Raw genomic sequence first — 17,476 nt, forward strand, 5'->3', positions numbered from 1 at the left:
CCCCAAACTGAATTGTAATCCCAACACCTAATCCTGAATTTCATCCAGAAACCCCAGACATAAAGTTTCTTTTATGTGGATACATCTTGAGAGCAAGAGCCTATGGCCTGCTCCCTCCCTGTCTCCTTGCCTACAATTCAGCTTCTTCTCACTGCCTGACACATAAAGGGCTCTCAATAAACAAAATAGAATTGAAGTAAGCCCCTGCCCTTAGCTTCCTACCTGTGTGCTGCAGAGGAGGCAAAGCAGGGAGAAGACTGACAAGCTAATTTGTAGAAAGTTCTTCCAGGCCAAGGGAATTTGTACGTCTCCAAATCTGTGTCTCTACATGCAAAGTAAGGAATTATGATGCCTCACCAAAAGGCATTATGAACACACCTTTCTGCAGATAAGGCTGTGCCAGGCATTATACTGAGAAATTAAAACACAGTCCATGTCATCTGAAACAGGAAATGCAGGCTCAGACATAAGCCAGCAGAGAATACAGAGATGACCAAATTCTAATCTCAAGCCGGCCACACATACATTAACAAGATTATAGATAATAAACTAAGATGCATTTTATGAAATATTTGGAGCTAGGACAGGGCTGGGGATAAGGAGCGAGGGTGGGTGTTTTAGGGACACATGCAGACTCAGGAAGCCAACCCTCCCCTCCCCTGGACTGTTCTGGGAGACTTCCAACCTTTGTTCCAAATCTGCTTTTGTTTCACCTCTGCCCCGTGAGAATCTTCTGTGCCTGCCAGGCTGATGCCTCATTATTCGCCCCCTCTTGCACTGTGTTAATACCAAACAACTTGTATTTCGCTTGAACCCATCATATTGCTTCATACTCTCATGACTTTGCACAGGCTGTGCCCTCCGCCTGAAGTGCCATTCATTCTTTGTTCCCCAAAGAGTCGGATCAGGTATGCTCTCTTTGGAAAGCTTTTCTCCAGAATTCCCACCCCAGCATGGGCTTAAACATGCTTCCCACCCTTGTGCCAATTCCAGGTCTGGTACATACAGTATAGCATCATTCAATGCAATACTCCTATGCCACATAGTTTGCTTACATGTTTATCTCAGTGTCTAGAGTCTTGAAGGCTTTATTATCTTTCTTAAGAGTAGGGACTATGATTTCTTTTTTTTTTTTTCATCTTCGAATTCCAGTGCCAGACATATACTAAATACTCACAAGTGTTCTTTGGTTTTTTATTTATTTATTGGGGTGACAGTGGTCAACATGAACATATAGGTTTCAGGTGTGGGTTTCTATGTTACAAGATCTGTATATCGCACAGTGTGCCCACCACCCATCACAAGTAATCTTTGAAATGTCAACTCCAAGGCCCCCGCTTGATGGGGCCAAGCCATACCTTCCCCATCATCAGATGCCATTATCCCCTTTTCACCACAAACCAGCCACACTATTTCTCAAATGTGCCCAGCTCATTCCCACCTCAGGGCCTTTGCTCATGCTCTCTCCACTTGAAACTTTCCCTCCAGTTCTTTGACTCAGTTGGGTGGCTTGTGAAGAGTGAGCCAGAACAAGCCTGGTGGCTGCATATTTCATGACATTAGGGAAGGTTGCAGGAGAGCCAAGTCTGGGGACCCATACAATCTAGGTCTTTGTCCATGACCTCTTCCCCTGAGTAGCTTGGGGGATACTGCCAAGGCTAAGGTTTGCCTCTGACTCTCCTAGGGAGAGACCCATTAGTAACCTGGGTCAGGTGACTGGCAGTCATGCAGTTCTGGCCTATGTTGTGGTGGTCTTAGAACTTAACTCACAAAGAGCAAGCCTCCTTCCAGGTTCCTGGGGTGGGGGTGGGGTTCTTAAGTCATCTCCTATCTATTTGCCATCTTAGTCTGTCTATCTCTGGTGTCTGAATCCTGCCTTCCCAACTCGCCTGGAAGTTCCCCTTAGGATCGAGAGCCTGCCTTCATCTTTGCATCCTAGCTCAAGCTTGATGCCTGGTGTTTGGCTGGCATTCAGGAAACCGATGATGATGATGATGATGATGATGATGATGATGACGACGATGACGACGATGACGACAATGATGACCACGATGGCACAATCATGAAGAAGCTGAGATGATTGGAGCTGTTTGGATGTTAGAGACAAGAGATATCATGTTGGACCAGAGTGAAGAAGTTCAGTTTAGAAAAGTTAGCCAAGTGCAGAAGTGATGGCGAGGATAATCTGGCTCCACTCAGCCCAGCCCCATTCACATCGCTTCATGCCCCCACCCCAAGCTCACCACCCCACTGTGGGCTTCCCTCTAAGCTGTTGTGCTGTACACCCCAGAACCCTGGTTTGCTTAGAAATAAAGCCCCCTGACATCTTCTGCCTCCTACCTCTGTCACATGCCTTTCCAGGTCAAGATCATTGCTCCTCCTGCCTCATTTAAAAACTCTCCACCCTCCTCATCAGTCTAGCCACATACCAAGTCCAGGCTCTGAGGAGTTCGACAGTGTTTTTAGACTTCCTGCCTGATGCCTGCCACCAGGTAATTCCAACAAGTATGGCTCCTTCAACATTTTAGCTCAACTTTAGGGAATCTAGGAACCACACAGGGAGCTTGTTAAAATACAGAATCCTGGGCCCCTCTCCAAGAGATACAGACTCCGTAGGTCTGGCTGGGCCCAGGAATCTTGCCTCAGTGATTCTGAACTCTGCCTTGGCCTCAGTTCCTGACCTCAATTCCAAGGCCTTCAAATGCAATTCCACAGCCTACTCATATGGTCACACCCTGGATTTCCCTGAAACTTTCTACGTCTGAGAACCTACACTCCGGTGTCCTTCTGCCTGACTCCCTCACTCCCACAACATGTACCCCTCCATCTCTGGCCCCTCAAAACATTTTTCTTCCAGCCCTTCAGCCCCTCCAGACTACATGGCTTCTCTCTCAGTGAGAACTCGAGGTCATCTTTTAAACCACTCACCAGCTGTCAGCTTCCTCATGCCCTATCCCTCCAACCTCAGTCTACCAACCTCCAGACCTGCCTGTACCAACCTGACAATCCACCTTTTCTGCTCCAACCTCATGGACGGGAGAAAACGACTGTCTCATGTGAATCAGGGCCTTCACAAATCGGGCCTTCCTGGGACATTCACCAACGCTTGGCAGTGCTTTTACATGGATGAGGTTGTCTCTCATTATCCACAGCTGTTTTTGGAAACCTCAGGCCCTCCAATCTCGCTTTCAGCTAATTGCCTTCTTAGAGGAAATAATTCATGTGCCTACCCATCCCTCTACAAATTTTATTATTTAAAAATTTTAGAGGAAGTACTATTAGCCCCTCTTGCTCATATATTTAAGCAGTGTTTCTCCTAGCCACCATTTTCCTCACCATATGCTCAGGGATTATCTCCCTGCCTTAAAAGCTTCCCTTAACCTTGGGTCATTTTATTGATTCTGTTCGGCCTTAATCTCAACACTAGGGGCCCGGTGCACGGATTCATGCACCAGTGGGATGGCATGGCCTGCAGGGATCGGGCCGAAACCGGCAGTTCAATGCTGCCTGCTGCTCCTGCCTGCTTCTCCCGCTCATCCTGGTCCAGCTAGCGCCAAGTCAATCCTGATCAATTGGGAGAGGCTCATGCCACCACAGTGGCGCTTGCTAGCCACGAGCCCTGCATCTAGCACCCATTGGTCAGGTAAGCGGCACTCTCGCTGTGGGAGCGCACTGACCACCAGGGGCAGCACCTGCATTGAGCATCTGCCCCCCTGGTTGTCAGTGTGCATCATAGTGACCGGTCAACTGGTCATTAGGTCACTTAGGCTTTTATATATATACTAGAGGCCTGGTGCACGAATTCGTGCACAGGTGGGGTCCCTCGGCCTGGCTGGCAATGGGGGCCAATTGGAGCCGGCTGACCGGGGGGAAGGGACCACAGGAGGTTGGCCGGCCATAGGAGGTTGGTTGTGGGAGTGCACTGACCACCAGGGGGCAGCTCTTGCATTGGGTGTTTGCCCTCTGGTGGTCAGTGAGCATCATAGCGACCGGTCAACTGGTCATTTGGTCAACCGGTCGAAAGGGTCGCTTAGGCTTTTATATATAGATAGATAGATAACCTAGGTTCCTGAAAGTCTGCTTCCTTAGGTGTGGTAGATTACATTTCAGTTCTCAATTCTTAGTCTCTTCCTGTAAATATACCCATTACCATGTGACTGTGCATCATTTCCATGGAGGTGAAATATATTTCCCCACACCACTGAGGTTTGGCTTGGTTTCGTGAATTGCTTTGGCCAATGGAATCTTAACAGACATGCTACAAAGAGAAGTCTTAAATGTACTACTGTGGTTAACTTGGTCTCTGTTTCTGAGCCTTTCCTTTCGCCTTGAGAACATCCCTCAGGTAGTTGCTGGCCTAAGGTGTATGTAAGGTACATGGAGTTGACTTGGCCCCACTCACAGGTTGAAAGCCAGTGCAACCCAGCAGAGCCCAGCCTAGATCAGCTGAAACCCAGCTTGCCCACAGATGCACGAGAGAAAATACATGCTATTGCTGTATGCATCTCAGTTTTGGATTTGCTTGTTACACGGCATTATTGCAACCGTAGCTGACAAGGACAGTGGAACAAAAAGGTTAGTTATTAATGGTGCTGGAAAGGTATGGTGCTTGGATAAGTGACTAGCTATTTGGAAAAGAGCAATCTAGACCAGTGCCTCCCAGAGTACATCAAAATAAATTCCAGGTGAATTAAAGTTTAAGAAGATAAAAGTAAACCTTATACTGTTAGAAGGAAATTAAATACATTTCTGATCTCTGATAGTGGAAGACTTTCTCAGGCTAAAAGCAATAAAAGTGTTTTTCTAGTTTTCTTTAATAGGTATATATTACTTTTAAACTCAGACAAAAGGCAACAGACCTAACAAGGGAAAGAATTGCTCTTTTGGCTACTTAAAAAACAATTAAACCTTCTATATGTTTTTTTAAATAACACAAACAAAAGCAAAAGCAAAATAAAATGTGGAAAATATTTGCCTCAAATTTACAAAAGAGTTATTCTACTTAATATATAAAGACCTTAAAAAAATGAAAAAATACAAAGACCCCAATTGGGAACAAAGGGATAAATAAATTTTATATATATATATGAAAAAAAATGTTATAACTTATAATCAAGATAATGCAAGCTAAACAATGAGATATGATTTCTATCTATCAAAACAGCAAAGATTAAAAACTAATAAAAACTGACCTGGCCGGGTAGCTCAGTTGGTTTGAGCATTGTCCCAATATGCCAAGATTTTGGGTTCCATCCTGGGTCAGGGCACATACAAGAATCAACCAATGAAAGCATAAATAAGTGAAACAACAAATCAATGTTTCTCTCTCGCGCACGTGTGTGCCATCTAAAAATCAATTTTAAAAAAACTAATAAAATCCTGAAAGTTTTTAAGAATATGGAAAGATGGGTGTTTATACATTGTGGTGGTGTCATTGGTACAATGTTCTTGATGCAATTCCCAATATGCATCTAGGCTTTTAAAATGTTCCTATCCTTTGACTCAGTAATTCTGTTTTAGAGGTTTCCCCAAAGGACCTGCCCTAAAATACATCATTTGAAATGTACACAATAGTGAGACTGTAAACAGCATCAGGTCCGGAAGGGAAGAGTTAGGTCCCGTGAACCTCTGTGCAGCTTTTATATGGTGTTTATAATTAGAACCCAAAGACATGTGTGATTCTGGAACAGAAAATGGACATGGGGTGGGGGGGCGGGGAGGCAACTGCCAAGATCTGAGAGGGTAGAGTCTAAGAGTTGAATGAGTTAACTTCCTGGTTTTGGTGCTGATACTGTAGTTAAGCAAAATGTAAACTTGGGGAAGCCAAGTGACAGGTGTATGGAACCTCATTGCACTTTTAGAAAATACTTTTTAATTCTAAAATAACTTTAACATAAAAAGTTTTTAAAAAGTTAAAACACACCAGCTTGGCCAGTGTGGGTCAGTGATCTTCCTGGAACCAAGAAGTCACCAGTTCAATTCCCAGTCAGGGCACATGCCTGGGTTTTGGGCTCGATCCCCAGTGTGGGGTGTGCAGGAGGCAACCAATTAATGATTCTCTCTCATCATTGATGTTTCGATCTCTCTCTCTCTCCCCCCACTTCTTCCCTGAAATAAATAGATATATATATTTTTAAAAAGAATATCTCTTATTTAAAAAAACACACACACTAAAATACACACAAAAAGAATTGTGTTCATATGTTCATAAAGTTGTTTATTTTTTTAAAAAAACCACACATTATGGCCCTGGGCAGTGTGGTCAGTGGTTAAGTGTTGGCCTGCACACTGAAGGTCAGTGAGTTCGATTCTGGGTCAAAGGCACGTACTTGGGTTTCTCACCAATTGATGCCTCTCTGTCACATCAATGTGTCTCTCTCACATGGATGTTTATCTCTCTCCACTCTCTCTTTCTCCCTCTCCCTCCTTCCCACCCTTCCACTCTCTCTAAAAGCAATGGAAAAAATATCCTGGGGGAGGATTAACAAAAATAAAAACAAAAAAACGCAATAGGATGTGGCAGATCCTGTTGGTTTATTAACCCCATTCTACATTCCCCTTTTTCTTTTGTTAACCCTTGTTTTGCCAGCTCTCCTATGAACCACAATAGCTTCCAAGTGAGCCCCTCCCCAGCTCTGGTAGGTGGTCCTGATTGTTCCAAGCCAACTGGTATACTCATTGTCTGGCCAAGTGATTGGTTAGACCAATGGTCGGCAAACTGTGGCTCGTGAGCCACATGTGGCTCTTTGGCCCCTTGAGTTTTTAGCAAAGGCCAGCTTAGGAGTACCCTAATTAAGTTAATAACAATGTACCTACCTATATAGTTTAAGTTTAAAAAATTTGGCTCTCAAAAGAAATTTCAATTGTTGTACTGTTGATATTTGGCTCTATTGACTAATGAGTTTGCCAACCACTGGGTTAGACCAAGAAATGTGACACAATTCTTGCCATTAGATAATAATAGCAAATGTTTATATAGTATAAATCATGAGCCAGGCACTTACACAGATTAAGTCTCATCTCTCATAAGAATCTATGAATCAAATACGATTATAATTCCCATTGCACAGATAAGAATATTAAGGCGCTGAGAGATCAAGCCAATTAGTTCAGGTTGCACAGCTGTGAGATGGTGAGGGAAATAGACTGAAGTCCTTCTAGGAAGGTTTTCCTAGTTGTTGAAAGAGGATATATGCTCTTTTCTTGCTGCAGGGTGCTGTCATCTGCCCGTGATGCCATTTTAGGACTACGAGGGAGCAGTTGAAGAGGATATTCGAACACACTGAACATGACAGAGCAAACATGAGATGGAACCAATGTCCTTGAAGACATAACCAAGTCCCTGAATAACCAGTCTGGATTACCCTATCCCTGGGCTTCTCATTCTGTGAGATAAAAACTGTACTTATTGTTTAGGCCACTTTTAGTTGTGTATTTTTTGATACTTGCAGCCTAAATACTCAAACTAGTACTGTGGGTAAAATTTTACATTTTAACATAAAGTATTGGCAGGGGCAGGGGAACAGGATTCAAAACTACAAATTTGGTATAATTGATATGATTGCTAAAATAAAGATGCATAGAAAAAAAAATCTAAAATGCTACCAGTGATGATCTTTGATTGAAGGGCTCATGCGGTATCACTTGTTTTTTACCCTTTCTTTCTTTCTTTCTCTCTTTCTTTCTCTCTCTCTCTCTCTCTCTCCCTCTCTCTCTCTCTCTCTCTCCCTTCCTCCCTCCCTCCCTCCCTCCCTCCCTTCCTTCCTTCCTTCCTTCCTTCCTTCCTTCCTTCCTTCCTTCCTTCCTTCCTATTTAATATATTTTTATTGATTTCAGAGAGGAAGGGAGAAGAAGAGTGAAATAGAAACATCAATGATAAGAGAGAATCATTGATCGACTGTCTCCTGCATGTCCCCTACTAGGGATTGAGCCAGCAACCTGGGCATGTGCTCTTGACCTGAATTGAACCCGGGACCCTTCAGTCCAAAGGCTGATGCTCTCTATCCACTGAGCCAAACCAGCTAGGCACTTTGTTTTGTTTTGTTAATCCTCACCCAAGGATATTTTTCCATGGATTTTTAGAGAGTGGAAGAGAGGGGGAGAGACAGAGAGAGAGAAACAATGACTGAGACACATCCATTGGTTGCCTCCCCCACACACCCAGACCAGGGCCGAGGATTGAGCCTCCAACCAATGCATGTGCCCTTGGCCAGAATCGAACCCAGGACTCTTCAGTTTGCGGAATGACACTCTATCTACTAAGCCAAACCAGCTAGGGCACTTGTTTTCTTTTCTTTTCTTTTTTTTTACACTTAAAAAATATTTTCTGACCTTTGATAATAAAAGTATATTACTATATTAATACAAACTATCATTTTATTAAAACAATAAAACTTCCCATCTAGTTCAGGCCACTCAACTGAGCTTCTGCCCCACTATTCCATCCTAATTTGGCTCTGACCCCTTGAACTTCAAACCTGTTTGTCACTGCTCAGTTTCTGTCACTTAACCTTTGAGCAGAACCTTCTTCTTTCTTCACCTTCCTTGTCTTCTGGTTCTCCTCTCAGGTCCCTTACAAGCTTCCCCGGCTGCTGCTGTCACTCATGTGTCCAGTTTCCCCAGAGGTCATTACTTGGCTTCTTCCTCTTCCCAGTTTCATTCACTGCTTCCCCTGACTTCAGCTATCACTTGAAATATAACTCATTACTCCCAGGGAGAAATGTCCACCCTAACTTCCCACTTTAAAAAAAAATGTTTTTATTGATTTTATAGAAAGAGGATGGGAGAGATAAAAACATCAGTGATGCGCCGAAACCAGTTTGGCTCAGTGGATAAAGTGTCAGCCTGAGGACTCAAGGGTCCCAGGTTCGATTCCAGGTCAAGGGCATGTGCCTTGGTTGAGGGCACATCCCCAATAGGGGGTGTGCAGGAGGCAGCTGATCGATGTTTCTCTCTCATCGATGTTTCTAACTCTCTATCCCTCTCTTCCTCTCTGTGGAAAATCAATAAAATATATATTTTTTAAAAAATCAGTGATGAGAGAGAATCATAGATAGGCTGCCTCCTGCACGCCCCTACTGGGGATCTAGCCCCAAACCGGGACTCAAACCATGAACTCCTGGTTCATGGGTCAAAGCTCAACCACTGAGCCACACCTGCTGGGCCTAACTTCCCTCTTGAGTTCCAAATCTAAATGCCCATCTTCTTCCTGGTTGTTCCAGTGGTGGGGCAGGCAGGAGAGCCTCAGTCTCTCCGTAAAGGGATAGGTAATCTGCAGGAAGCTATTTTGAGGATTAAATACAGTTACTCAAGTAAAGGATGCTGTGCCCAATTCATCACAGTTGCTTATTAAATGTTCACTGATGTTATTGCATTTTGTATCATTCGTCTGGCCTTGTGGGTGCTCTGATAGATATATTATGAGTGCATGCCAAGAGTGTGATCCTTCCCCTCTTAGTGCCATCACCCTAATTGGTTCATTGCAGGCATCTCCAGCTCCCGTCCACCCTATTACATAGTTGTCAAAGCCTTTGGAAGCCCAGGATCGAATCAAGTCTGCCCCTTGCTCAAAGCCAGTGTCTACACAATTAAATTCACATTTCTTGACTTTTAATACGATCTCAACCCAGTTTTCTGGTGTTTTATGCTCCCACTGCCGTCATGTGCCCCCCTTTTAGTCAACCTGCGCTGGTCACAGTCCTGGGGGTTTTTGCCCCCCTACACCTGCCCCACTACACCTGGGGGAATCCTTAAGGCACACTTCTCAAGGTTCCTTCAGCCCCAGCACACCTGAGGCGCTCTAAATCACTCCCAGGAGTAACTGCAACTCATTAAGACCCAGATTCTCAGTCTGGGGAGTTTTTCAGGCTCTTCCAGGGGAAGAAAGGGCAGGGGAGTTCAGTCCCCAGGGAGACTGATATGCCCTACCTTTGGTACAGCTCCTTAATAGCTAAAATTAATTCAACCTCCTCTTTCAACCCCTTTCCTTTCTTTAAGTTTTAAAAACTTTATTGTTTTTAGAGAATGAGGAAGGGAGAGAGAGAAACATCAATTTGTTGTTCTACTTATTTATGCAGTCATTGGTTGATTCTTGTATGTGCCCTGACCAGGAATCAAACTCCCAACCTTGGCATATTGGGACGACGCTCTAACCCACTGAGCTACCTGGCCAGGGCTCAACCCCTTTCTGATTACCACAACTCTGCAATTCTGGTCACTACTCCATCTACAGACCCCTGAAAAATGCCTACCACATAGTAGTCAAAACGAAATAAGTGACTTGAAAAGTAACCCTTACTCTTTCCACTTTAAATGATGGGGGAAACCTGGGGGTAGGGGTGGGGGTGGGGGGGGGGTTGTATCTCCTTTACAGGACTGTGTCTTCCCTGTGCTTCTGGTCTCCCTACCCCAGTGCCTAGCACTCTGTTTGACCCATGCAGGGTAACAAGTGTTTGCTGAGTTGCAGGGAAGGAAGAGCAACGAAACAAACACATATGAAGGTCGACTGTGCCCTGAGCCTGCACAAAGCTCTTACAAGTAGTATTTCATCATCCTAAGGACTCTATAAGGAAGGTAATAGTGTCCTCATGTTAGAGATGAACAATTGAGGCTCAAGGAGGCTAAATGACATACCTCATTACAGAGCTAATGAGTGACAGAGCCAGAATTCAGTCCTGGTTTTATCTGACCACACAGTGCAGGCTCTTTCTGCTGATACTGTGTTGCCAACCAGGGTATTGAGCCTGCCAGGAAACAGATAACACACTCAAACTGGTAACTGGAAGACAGCTTTATGAAGGACTACTCCCCAAGGCTGTGGCAGTGCAGTTCCCAGGGCTGACAGTGGGGCTCTGTCACCACCTCCAGGCCTGACAGGTGAAGGGAGGCACAGTTATGGAACCTGGAGGGACAAAGCTGTATGGGCAGGGCCATCTGACTAGAGCTGTCACCTTTGGTTGAGGGATGAGCCAGGCCTTGGTGACCCTTCAGAGAAGAAGACCAAATAACCTGACCCCACGGACTCCTTGCCTCCTTCCCTCTTCTGTGGGGCTCTCCACCGACGAAGAGCCAGCCCATTGATGTGTCCGCACTGGCCAGCTCCACGCACAGTGAAGTGGGGAGATGGACATGGGGGCCAAACGGAAGAGAGCCTGCCAGGCGAGGCTAAAGACAACGTGTGGGTTTGGGATGGCAGTGGGCCGGGGTGCGCTGACTCTTCAGAGGTGGAGGCTGGCCATCACCTTTCACCTGATAACTGAGACAGCTCTGAGATGACCTCCCTGCTCTCATGCTCTACCCTCCAACCCATCCTCCACTCAGAGCTGGGGGATTTTCTTAAAACACGACCCCAGCCCTGACCGGTTTGGCTCAGTGGATAGAGCGTCGGCCTGCAGACTGAAGGGTCCCAGGTTCGATTCCGGTCAAGAGCATGTGCCTTGGTTGCGGGCACATCCCCGGTGGGAGGTGTGCAGGAGGCAGCTGATCGATGTTTCTAACTCTCTATCCCTCTCCCTTCCTCTCTGTAAAAAATCAATAAAATATTTAAAAAAAAAAAAAAAAAAAAAAACACGACCCCAATCATGTCCTTCCCCTGCTCAAAACCATTCAATAGATTCCCTATAAGATAAAATCCAAAGTCCTTATGACCCCTAGAAGTCCTACAGATCTGGCCTCCACCCACCTCCCCAGTCTCCTCTTAAGCCACACCCCAGTGCTCACCAGTTTCCAGCCACACTGGTCTCCTTGAAGTTTCCAGAACACCCCAAGCTCTTTTACTTCCTGGAAATGGTCACAATATGCCTGCCACTGCGCACACACAGACACACACACACACTATACACTAGGTGGGCTTACAGTTGTTGAGTACATGGAATGCAGAGTTTATTCCTGTATTATTATTTATTATTGTATTATTTTCCATATGGACAACTATAAATGTACTTTTGCCCACCCTGTACACACATGCACACTGACACACACACATATAAATAAACAAATAAAATGTCATAGTGTTTGCATATAACCTACATAATCCTCCCATACACTTTAGTCATCTCTAGTTTACTTATAATACCTAATACAATATAAATGCTATGTAAATAGTTATCATACTGTATTGTTTAGAGAATAATGACAGTACACATCAGCAACAACATTCACATTTTTTACCCCTGAATATTTTTGACCAGCAGTTGGTTGAATCCCCTAATGCAGAAACTGAGGATGGGGCGGGGGCTAGGGGGTGACTGTAGTGCTTGTATTCTGATTTTTTCTAGTCTATTTTTGTAAATGTTCCTATGAACCACTTAGTTGATTTTAGGAATGGGTCATGACCAGCAGTATGAAAAACGGCACTGAAGGATCCTCCAGCTATCTAGAAAACTTAGGGTTCCCCTTTTTCTTGTCCAGTGATGCTAGCCAGATCCTGCTCCCTAGTGGTCATGTTTGGGAACTGATTGTGTCTTTATAGAAACAATTTTTAACTTGGGAATAAATTCATTTCAATAAAAAGTACTGAATGCAGGCCTTAGGGCAGGCATCTGGCGGGTGGATCTGAGATAAATTATGACATAAGCTCTCACCGCTATAGTCTTCCCCGGATTGATAACTGCAATAGGTCTGTATGGTCCAATATGATAGTCAGTAGCCATATGTGGCTATTGAACAGGCTTGAAATATAGCTAGTACAGTACAACTGAGAAATTGAATTTTAAATTATTTAATTTTAATTCATTTATATTTAAATATAAAAATGGAAAATTGTTTCAGTTACTGGAAAACACTCAAATGTGTTTTTAATTCACATAAAGAACCTGGGTATGTGAATCTACTTTTTCAACTGTACGTTTTATAACATCTAAATAAACCTTCAAACCCTAGCTGGTTTGGCTCAGTGGATAGAGCATCGGCCTGAAGACTGAAGGGTCCCAGGTTCGATTCTAGTCAAGGGCACATGCGCAGGTTGTAGGCTAGGTCCCCTTCTGGAGCGTGCAGGAGGCAGCCAATCCATGAGTCTCTCTCAACATTGATGTGTCTATCTCTCTCTCCCTCTCCCTTACCTGAAATCAATAAAAATATATTTTAAGAAAAGATTATAAAAAATAAAATAAAGATGTCGCATGAAAAAAATCCCAGTAATATTTTTATACTGATTAAAATGTTGAAATAATATTTTAAAATATGTTGGATTAAATAAATATATTAAAATTATTTTTACCTGTTTCTTTTTACTTTTTAAATGCGGCTATTGGAAAATTGAAATTATGTGGCTCACAGAATTTCTTGACAACTTTATCATGTATGATGAATTTTTGGGGGTTTTTCTTCCTTGTATTTTTTAAAAATTTCTTTTTTAAAGTAATGCTTTATGGTTGAAAGTATTACATATGTCTCCTTTTTCCCCCCATTGACCCCCTACAGCCTGCTCCGCCCCTCTTTTAAATTTCTGATTAGAGAAAAAGAGGAGGGGAGGGGGGAAATGTGTCACATTGTTACCAGAAAGGAGACCTGGTCCTGAGCCGGTCTGCCTAGGGCCAGCCGGTAGTGTGTGGGTTCTTAACTTTGTGCAGGAAAGATTTTACAGCATGAACTCAGGAGGACATTTATTAAAGGGGACAGTGAGCCCTGGCCAGTGTTTCTCAGTGGTTAGAGTGTAGCCCTGCACACTGAAGGATCAAGGGTTCAATTCCTAGTCAAGGGGCAGGTAGTTACCTGGCTTGCAGGTTTGATCCCCCGCTCAGGTCTGGGTGGATTCGGGAGGCAACCAATTGTTGTGTCTCTCTCACATCCATGTCTTTCTCTCTCTCCCTCCCTTCCGTTGTCCCTCCCTTCCACTCTCTCTAAAAATCAATGAAAAAAATATCCTCAGGTGAGAATTATAAAAAAAAATGTGGGGTGGGGCGGGGGGGCAGGGACAGGAAGAGCCTAGGATAGAAGAAGCAACAGGAGAGGGACTGGGTGGAGAAATGAGCCTAGGCTGGGCTGTTTGGGCTAAGAAGTCAGAGAAAAGGGGGCCTCGGGGATAGGGTCAGGGGGTTAGCCCAGAATGAACTGCTGCTGCCCATTGCTCCCTGGTTGCAAGCCTTTCGGGCTCCCTTAGAGATTAGAACACGCATGCCTGTGGGGGAAGAAGGGGAGGGAGGGAAGACGCCAGCATGCTCCTGGTAGGAAGAACACACGCTGGGGCCTTGGGGAGAGTGAGGTTTGAGGGGTTTTAAAGGCTGGGAGTTTTAGGGGAAGCCTTAGGGGACGATCTCAATAGAATATTCATGAGGTTTATCCCCTTAACTTCACCTGTGCTTGCTAGGGTATGATTGGCAAATGGCACTAATTGGATTTCTGTTATCTGTCTCCCTGAGTAGGGTGATTTAAGCTATTTACCCTCTGGTTGGGGAGAAGTGTAAACTATGTACTCTTAGGTATCCTTGGTTACAGAAGATGAGGATTTTGCAATTTACTAGATGGCTGTTTAACTATCTGTCTCAGTTTCCCTATTCTTTTTTTTTTAATTTTTTTTTTATTGATTTTTTACAGAGAGGAAGAGAGAGGGATAGAGAGTTAGAAACATCGATCAGCTGCCTCCTGCACACCCCCCACCGGGGATGTGACCGCAACCAAGGCACATGCCCCCGACCGGAATCGAACCTGGGACCCCTGAGTCCGCAGGCCGACGCTCCATCCACTGAGCCAAACCGGTTTCGGCTCAGTTTCCCTATTCTTGTTGTCCTGGCTTACTAGCCTGTCTCAACAACAGCACTCACAGGCTGGAGATCCTTCTGAACCTGCACACGAGGGCGGGAAGGAGGGCTATCAGAGGGAGATGGAGGAAGCTGCTGGAATCCTCATTCAGACTAGGGTGGGGATAGTGATGTGGATTAGAAGTGGTGAGATGCCTTTGACCTTACCACTCAGAATATGGTCCACACAGCAGCAGCAGCAGCATTACCTGGAGCTCCTAAGCAACGAAGACTCTGCGCTCCACCCCACCCTATGAAAGCAGAATCTGCCTTTAACAAGATCGCCATGGGATTTGTTTGCACATTACAGTTTGAGAAACAGTCACCTATTTGATAACCAAATGGAGATACAGGATGCAGTTCTGATTGCTCTTCTTTGCTCAGTGACATAGGAAAGCAAGGTCAAGGTTGAGAGTGAGGCTGCAAAGAAGGTGTTGGAATTTTGAAAAGATTGGACAAAGGGTGGAGTAATTACCTAGGATGGGAATGTTAATATGAATGAACCAGAAAAACCTAAGTCTTCATGAGCTGGAGGTGAGATCAGTCAGCACCTGCATGTTTTTTTCCTCCCTTTCAGCTGTGTTGGTGCAGAGCTGGGGTTTTGCCTGCTGAGTACCACAGGCAGAGAGAGGCAAAGGAGTGAGGAGTGGTTGTAATAATGGATCTAAGCTGGTTAAGAAGGGAAGTGAGGCTGGGAGGGACAAAGAACAGCAGATAAGATGCATAGATTGTCAATTAAAAAAAAAAATCTTTATTGTTGAAAGTACTACAGCAAGCCCGCAACCCCAGCATGTGCCCTGACTGAGAATCAACCATGACCTCCTGGTTCATTGGTTGATGCTCAACCACTGAGCCATGTGGGCCAAGCTAGATTGTCAATCTAGATGTGGATCAACATGGAGTTGTTGGAATCAGGGTCATAGCGCTGGAGAGGGATATGGTGGTCAGAGTGAAGGGTGCTTGAAATTGAGATTATGGAGTGGGTGCAGTTATTGGTAAGGAAAGGTTCTAGGGTAGCTACTATCTTGGGCTGAGAATAAGAGGAAATAAAATGGTTGCTGGGTTTTTTTTTTGGAGACTGGAGTTGCTTAGACAAATGCAAGTGAAATATGAGGAGGGGGCTGCAAATGCTAGGAATCACCCTGCAGGTCAGGATAACCTAGGAGGCCAAGGTCCATGATGGAGCTGGCAGGGTGTGAGGGCACACAGCTGGAATCTGGGCCTCCTGAGCTTCAGCAAATTCATCATCCAGGCCCTGTTTAGTCTTCCAAACGCAATCACACCACTGCTAAACTCAGGTTGTGTTACACACTGAATCACTAGGCCTCTATCTCACCACCAATAATAATAATTAACAGTGCTTGCTTTGTCCCAAGCACTTGAAAACTATTGTTTTTAATCCTTACCACCCTATAATGTTCCCTTTGGAACAATAAGGCTACCAAGACGCAGAGAGGTAGTAATAACCCCAAATGTCACACAGCCACTAAAGAGATTTCAACAGAGCCCAGGTCTCTAGAGCACCAAAATTGGCTGATAATCAGATTCACCTGGGGGCATTTGTTTCAGCCTTCCCGAAAGATTCCAATACATAGATCTAAAAAAAGAATCCCTTAGCAAATACTTTCAAAAGCCCTCTGGGTGTTCTGATGGTTAGGGGAGATTGGAAAGCATTACCCAGATTCCTGGTTGCAGCTCTGTGGCCCTCAGGCTGTTCCTGGCCCAGCTTTCCGAAAATGGCAGCAGCACTTTCTTTCTTGGCTAAGAGGAGCTCTTGCCCAACCCACTTGTAGTTCTGTATAGAGGGTAGAGTCACTAATGTCCCTCATTTTTCAAGGCTTTCACAGAGATGACTTTATCTGAGGTTTCAAAGGTCATAGGAGGTAGGAAAGAGCAGTATGCTTAGACTCATCTATAGTCAATTACTGTTTAACGCCAGGGATATGCTTTGAGAAATGTGTTGGGTGATTTTGTCATTGTGAGCACATCACAGAGTGCACTTACACAAGTACAGATGGTTTGGCCAGCTACACACCTAGCCTATATGGTATAATCCATTGCTCCTGGACTACAAACCTGTACGGCATGTTATTGTACAAAACAACAGGAGATTAAATCAAGCACAAGAGAAAATGAGGCAATCAAGATACTTGGTAAGCAGGTGATGGAGGAGGCTGCTGCCAGCGTACAACCACATACTGTTTTACAGAACACTCTCAAATAATGATGAAAAGTATAGCATAGTCATTTATCATCATTATCAAGTATTAGGTACTGTACAGAAGTGTATGTGCTACACACTTATACAACTGGCAGCACAATACGTTTGTTTATATCAGCACCACAACAAACACATGAGTAATGCATTGCAATGTTAGAAAGTTACACCATCATTAGGCAATAGGAAATTTTCAGCCCCATTATAATCTTATGGGACCACTGCATATGTGGTCCGTCCTTGACTGAACCATCATTATGAAACACTGACTATATAGATAAAGAGATGGGCCTCATGGTTATTCAGTGGCAAAGCTATGACAAAGCCTTCCTCCTGGGACATCCAAACCCACCATTCTTCCTATTCTCTATCTATCTATATAAAGAAAAGCCTAATAAGCAAAGTGTTCCCTCGGGAGTTTGACCGGGAGACCGGGAGTTCAATTGCTTGCTATGACGTGCACTAACCACCAGGGGATGGGGCGGAACGAAGGGAGGCCCCAGCTGGCGGCAGCCAGAAGGCC

Source organism: Eptesicus fuscus, chromosome 11, assembly GCF_027574615.1.
Source record: "Eptesicus fuscus isolate TK198812 chromosome 11, DD_ASM_mEF_20220401, whole genome shotgun sequence".
NCBI classification, from domain to species: Eukaryota; Metazoa; Chordata; class Mammalia; order Chiroptera; family Vespertilionidae; genus Eptesicus; species Eptesicus fuscus.